Source organism: Arachis hypogaea, chromosome 15 (assembly GCF_003086295.3).
Source record: "Arachis hypogaea cultivar Tifrunner chromosome 15, arahy.Tifrunner.gnm2.J5K5, whole genome shotgun sequence".
NCBI lineage: Eukaryota > Viridiplantae > Streptophyta > Magnoliopsida > Fabales > Fabaceae > Arachis > Arachis hypogaea.
The window spans coordinates 112,258,351-112,265,491 of record NC_092050.1 but is presented as its reverse complement, the minus strand read 5'-3'; the positions used below and the strand labels follow the sequence as shown (position 1 = coordinate 112,265,491).

General features: G+C 41.8%; 1 non-coding gene across 1 annotated transcript; it reads right to left on the bottom strand.

Annotated features, from left to right (window-relative positions):
• Window positions 1-736: 736 nt before the first annotated feature.
• Window positions 737-844, bottom strand: LOC112752341 (small nucleolar RNA R71). The gene has a single exon (XR_003176782.1). It is a non-coding gene; the product is annotated as a small nucleolar RNA R71 (small nucleolar RNA).
• Window positions 845-7,141: the final 6,297 nt, after the last annotated feature.

Here is a 7,141-nt window from a genome sequence, read left to right as displayed (position 1 = left end):
TGAGTTAAGAACTATACCTGCAACGTAAGCATTTTAATAAATTTTTAATTCACCAGCTCCTGCTTCCCATCAATTTTTGGCGCCGTTGTCGGGGAGTTGCAATAGAGTGCTAATTTTATTAATTAGAATTTATTTATTTACATTTTATTTAATTTTGCTACTATGAGCTGCATGTTTCTTCCGCCAAATGACGCGTTTACTTCTTGATCCGCGCTTGCTAATATTCGATCCTGAAATTGAAAGGATAATTTCATGAATAAGGCGAGAACAACGTAGGTTAGCCCGCTTTGAGGGCGGATCTGAAAGTGAATCTGAGGAAGAAACCAGCCCCCGTTCTACTTATTCGGTTGTTTTACGTGCAGAAAACATGGCAGCTAGAAGAGTTACCATTCAGGAGGAAGGAGCTCCTGATTTTACAATGCAACCGTTTCAAGCACATCATCCAGCGGTAGCTATGGATTTTGAAATAAAGACCGCACTGCTAAATTTGATGCCCAAGTTTCATGGCCTACCTGCTCAAGAGCCTATCAAGCACTTGAGAGACTTCCAGGCAGCCTGTTCTACTGTCAGGCGTGATGGCACTGATGAAACTTCAATCCTGCTAAAAGCTTTTCCGTTCTCTCTTGAGGGAAAAGCAAGAGAGTGGTACTACACTCAACCTCTAGCAAATGTATCCAACTGGGATACACTCAGAAAGGAGTTTCTGGAGAAATTCTTTCCATCTGAAGTTACTGATAAACTGAGAAAGGATATCTCTACAATTGTTCAGGATGACAATGAGACTCTCTTTGAATACTGGGAGCGCTTCAATAATCTTCTAGAAGCATGCCCCCACCACATGATTGACAAGATCGTGCTACTCAGCTATATCACACAAGGTATGAGGCCCCAAGATAAGACCACATTGGAAAGTGCCAGCAATGGGTCTATGAAGAAGTACAAGACCACTGATGAAGCTTGGCAATTGATCAATGATTTAGCTGAATCTACTCAGAACCACAGACAGAAGCAAGGCCGTTCAAAAGCCGTTGCAGAAGTATCTTCTGGCAGAGAGACTGCTGCTCTAAAATGAAGCATCTGTGAGATGACCAACCTGCTGAAGCAAATGCAGTTGAATCAACAAGCTCAGCAAACTCAACCGCAGCAAAACCAACAACTAGTTCCACAAAGAATTTGCAAAATTTGTGCTGATTACAGCTATTACACTGATGAATGCCCGCAGCTCCAACAAGAAGACAACATGGTGGCATCCACTCACAACTTCTATGACCGCCCCAACCAAGGGTACAATCAAAGTGGAAATTATAACCATGGATGGCAGGATAATTCAAACCAGAATTGGAGAGACAACAATAATAGGGGAGGCAGAGATAATCAGGGAAATCATAGGTGGAATAATAATAACAATAGGCAGCAAAATCAACCTTACCGAGCACCTCACCTGAGGCAAAACCAAGGACCACCGAATAATCAGCAGCAACCCTCTCAATTTACTCATTCTTCTGTATCTTCTAATGAAGATTTATTACAAGCTTTTGAGAAAAGACAACTGGCCATGGAAAATACCATCGTGAACAGTATTAACGCCAGTCTGAATGGTTTCACCTCTACCCTGCAAGCTCTTATGACACAGCTTGGTTCAGCACAAAATTCTAGTAACCAACCTTCAAGCACCACTGGAATCCCCTCTCAACCATTACCCAATCCAAAGGGAGGCATTAATGCCATCACCCTGAGGTCCGGAACCACACTGCAGGAGAGGAATCAGGAGGAACCAAGCTCACTAGAATACGCCTCAGCTGAAGAGGTGGTAGAAATCGAAGATGTTGAAGAGGAAGAGGACATACAGGACATAGCTGAAGAAGAGATAGCTCAACCATAGGAAGAAGCAGAAAAAGGCGCAGGCCCCACAAAAGACACTACTCCCATTCCATTTCCATAGCTTGCAAGGAAGCCCAGGAAGCAGCTGGAACCTAATCCTAAAATGGTAGAAATATTCAAAAAGGTTGAGGTAACTGTTCCCCTTTTTGATGTTATTCAGCAGGTACCTAAATATGCAAAGTTTCTAAAAGACTTATGTATCCATAAAGACAAAATTAATGAATTAGAAACTATTCCTTTAGGTAGTTCTATATCTGCTTTAATGGGAGGATTACTTGAAAAATGTAGTGATCCAGGTCCTTGCATAGTTAGTTGTACTATTGGTGGTGTAGTAATTTATGATTGCATGTGTGATTTAGGAGCATGTGTCAGTATAATGCCTTTGTCTATATATGATGTTTTAAGGCTCCCTCCCTTAAAAAGGTCGGCAGCTCGTTTTGTGTTAGCAGATAAAAGCATTATTTCAGTGGCTGGAGTTGCTGAAGATGTTTTGGTGAACATTAAAGGGCTCACATTTCCCACTGATTTTTATATCTTGGAGATGCCCCATAATGATTCAGATAAGCCATCATCAATCCTACTTGGAAGACCATTCCTGAAGACATCAAAATTCAAATTGGATGCTTTTTCAGGAACATACTCCTTTCAAATAGATGGCCGCATAGTGATCTTCAATCTGAATGGTCATTGACAACCCCCTAGAAGATCATTCTATCTTCCAGTGTGATGTCGTAGACGAGAGTGTGGCTGAAATTCAAAAAGAAGAGTTTGAAGAGAGGCACACTAGACAAGATCCAAGTGTGGGGACCCTCTTAACTGACAATGAGGACACTTCGCCATTTTCGCAAGCCCCAGATAATCTAGAGCCTGCCCATGATCAAAGTTAGAATTGAAACCTCTCCCTCCACATCTCAAATATGCTTATCTTGAGGATGAGCAGAAGCTTCCGGTTATTATTGCAAGGAAACTGACTTCTCAACAAGAAGAGCAGTTACTTGATGTACTGAGGAAGCATAAGAAGGCAATTGGGTGGAGTTTGGCAGACATAGTGGGAATCAACCCTCAAGTATGCGAGCACAGAATATTTTTAGAAGAGGGAGCAAGACCTGTCCGTCAACCCCAGAGAAGATTGAATCCCACCATCTTGGAAGTTGTCAAAAAGGAAGTGACCAGACTATTGGAGGCCGGTATCATATATCCCATTTCAGACAGTGAATGGGTAAGCCAGTATAAGTGGTGCCCAAGAAGTCCGGAGTCACTACCGTGAAGAATGAGCATGGAGAGCTCATAGCAACTAGAGTTCAGAATGCTTGGAGAGTCTGCATTGATTACAGGCGTCTCAACCAAGCTACCCGTAAGGATCACTACCCACTTCCATTCATTGATCAAATGCTGGATCGCCTGTTAGGTAAATCACATTATTGCTTTCTAGATGGTTACACAGGTTATTTCCAGATTCATATAGCTCCTGAGGATCAGGAAAAGACTACTTTTACATGTCCTTTTGGGACTTATGCTTATAAGAGAATGCCCTTTGGCTTGTGCAATGCACCAGCCACCTTCCAAAGGTGCATGATGAGTCTTTTCTCTGATCTTATTGACGATTGTATGGAAGTTTTTATGGACGATTTTAGTGTTTATGGTGATTCTTTTAACCTTTGCTTAGATGGATTATCTAGAGTATTAGATAGATGTGTTAATACAAACCTTGTACTGAATTTCGAAAAATGCCACTTTATGGTAAAGCAAGGAATTGTATTAGGACATGTGGTATCTAATAATGGCATTTCTGTAGACCCAGCAAAGGTGAATGTTATTTCTAGTTTACTTTACCCCTCTTCTGTGAGAGAAGTTCGTTCGTTCCTTGGCCATGCAGGTTTCTATAGGAGATTTATTAAAGACTTTAGTAAGGTGGCACTTCCCTTATCCAGATTACTGCAGAAGGACATTGAGTTCGAGTTCAGTGAAGATTGCAAACAAGCATTTGATAAGCTGAAGACTGCTTTAACTCAAGCACCAATTGTGAGAGGACCCGACTGGAGCCAGCCGCTTGAGATCATGTGCGATGCTTCCAACCATGCAGTAGGAGCAGCGCTGGCTCAGCGTGAAGGTAAGGACCCTTTTGTTATTGCCTATGTGTCTAAGACTTTGGACACTGCCCACTCCAATTATACTACTACTGAGAAAGAGCTACTTGCTATTGTTTTCGCTTTGGATAAATTCCGAGCTTATTTACTTGGTACTAGAGTAGTAGTGTATTCGGACCATGCAGCTCTAAAGTATTTATTAGCTAAAAAGGAATCTAAACCAAGACTTATACGTTGGATACTGCTGTTACAAGAATTTGATTTAGAAATAAAGGATAGGAGTGGTAATCAAAATTTAGTAGCGGACCACTTGAGTTGCCTTGAACATATTAAGGATGATTCTACTCCTATAGATGATAATTTTCCTTTTGACAACCTGCAAGCAGTATCTGAGGTAGTCCCTTGGTATGCACTTGTTGCTAATTATTTAGTTAGCCGCACATTTCCTCCACATTTTTCTAAACATCAAAGAGACAAGCTGAAAAGCGAGTCTAAATATTATATATGGGATGACCCATATTTATGGAGATGTGGCGCTGACCAGATAATTAGACGTTGTGTACCTCAATCAGAATTCCAGTCCATTTTAGAGGCCTGTCACTCATCTGAGAGTGGAGGACACTTTGGCCCTCAAAGAACAGCTAGAAAGATCTTAGACTGCGGATTCTGGTGGCCTACTCTTTTTAGAGATGCCGCTGAGTTTTGTAAATCTTGTCACCCATGCCAGAAATTTGGTAACATATCCAGGAGAGATGAGATGCCTCAACAATATATGCTTTTCTGTGAAATTTTTGATGTATGGGCATTGACTTCATGGGTCCATTTCAAAATTCTAGTGGATATTTTTATATATTGTTAGCTGTGGATTATGTTTCCAAATGGGTGGAAGCAATTCCTACCCACACTGATGATGCTAACACTGTTGTTTCCTTTGTGAGAAACCATATTATATGCCGCTTTGGATCACCACGAGCGATCGTGAGCGATTAAGGCACCCATTTTTGTAACAGGAGACTAACAGGCTTGATGAAGAAGCATGGGATAATCCATAAAGTTGCAACAGCTTACCATCCCCAAACTAATGGGCAAGCCGAGGTGTCAAACAGAGAAATTAAGCGTATCTTGCAAAAGATGGTAAAGCCTCATAGAAAAGACTGGAGCACCAGACTACAAGATGCACTATGGGCATACAGAAGAGCATACAAGACACCCATTGGGATGAGTCTCTTCCGCTTGGTTTATGGAAAAGCTTGCCATCTCCCAGTTGAAATAGAACACAGAGCCTTCTGGGCAGTTAAGGAGTGCAACATGGGAATTGAGAATGCTGGAACTGAAAGAAAGTTGCAACTGCAGGAACTGGAGAACCTTCGCCTGGAAGCTTATGAGAACTCCAAAATATACAAGGAAAAGATGAAAGTTGTGCATGATCAAAACATCAAGAAGAGAGAGTTCCAACCTGAAAATTTTGTTCTCATTTACAAATCTCGACTGAGGCTCATGCCTGGTAAGTTGAGATCAAAATGGGAAGGTCCATACAGAGTAGAGAAGGCTGAACCGTACAGAGTCTATCACCTAAGCCATCCTTCAAGCTCTGAACTTATTAAGGTTAATGGACAGCGCCTGAAGCTATACCATGGTGAGAAAGTGCAGAAAAATAAGGAGCTTGAGATCTTCCGCCTGGAAGATCCCCACATCGCAGCAGATTGAGCTATTGGAGCGTCCAACTTACGAACATAAAAGCAAAGTGCTTGGTGGGAGACAACCCACCGCGGTATGATCGTTCTTTTCTTCACTTTTAGTTTTTCTTCTTTAATAACTCTTCTCTTTATTAGTGCTTTAGTGCTCTTTCAATTACATATCTTTATTTTAAAAAAAAAAAAATTTCGCCGCGCGACGCGATCGCACCAGCGACGCGTCCGCGGGGTAGAGGGAGTTAAGAAAAATAAAAATGAACAGAAAGTTACGCAGGAGGAGCGCTGGAGTCGTGCCAATGGCACAAATTGACCCACGCGACCGCGTCCCTGACGCGTTCGCGTCGCATGGGAATCATAGCCTCCCACGCGACCGCGTGCCCCACGCGGCCGCGTGCCCTGCATTTTCGACGTAAAAGGGTGCACAATGCTATATTGTGCGAGAGTGGTGCTGGATTGGTGCTGGAAGCACAATCCTTGTCACGCGACCGCGTCGCCGACGCGGCCGCGTCAATTACTTTCTGACGCACACTCATGCGATCGCGTCACCCAATTTTGGCAATTAAAATGAATAGAACAGAGAGTTGTGCTGGAGCGAGGCTGCACTCGCGCCAGCAGCGCAACACAAGTCACGCGACCGCGTGACCGACGCGATCGCGTCCCCTTCCCTGACGCATCCCCACGCGAACGCGTGCCCCAGGCGGCCGCGTCGCATGCGCCGTACAGCTAAAACCCAATTGCCAAATTATCTTATCTTTCTTTCCTCCAAATCCTAATTTTTCTTTTCCCTCCTTCTTTCTTCTTTTCCCCCTCCCCTTTCTATCTCACTCTCTCTCTCTCTCTCCTCCATTAACAAGGTTTTACCTTCTTCTTCCTTCTTCTCTTTTCTATCATTCTTATTCTATTATGTATATATATTATTATTTTCTTTTTCTTTTCTTTTTTCTTTTCAAACTTTTATTTTTCTTCTTCTTCTTTTCCTTTTACATGGTGTTAGAAACCTTTTGAGTCATCACCCCCATTATATGCTTGTGGATTATTGCAAATTGTTTGACAATTATTTTTCTCCTATTTAAGGGATTGCTTGCATGTTTATCTTCATATTTTCTATACCCTATTCACCATGCATGCTATATGTTTGTGAAAAAGCTCATGTGGCATTATGCATTTCTCTATGTTGCTATACTATTCAATGCTTGCTTTTCACAACTTTCCCTTATTATTTTATTAATTAGATTTAATTGTCAATACAAACGTGATAGTTTGTTACAAATGGTAATCTAAACTGGACATTGAATGTTTGATATATGCTACTCATACCTTTGCTTGCATGCCAATAAACCTCTTGCATTCAATTGTCCTACATGCACTTGCTATATTTCCATTGATGAGCTTTTCACATGTAATCCGGACCATGTGTTAATGCCATTTATCTTTATTGTGCATTGACTATCACTTACAATACCCTCTTCCTTGCTTTAT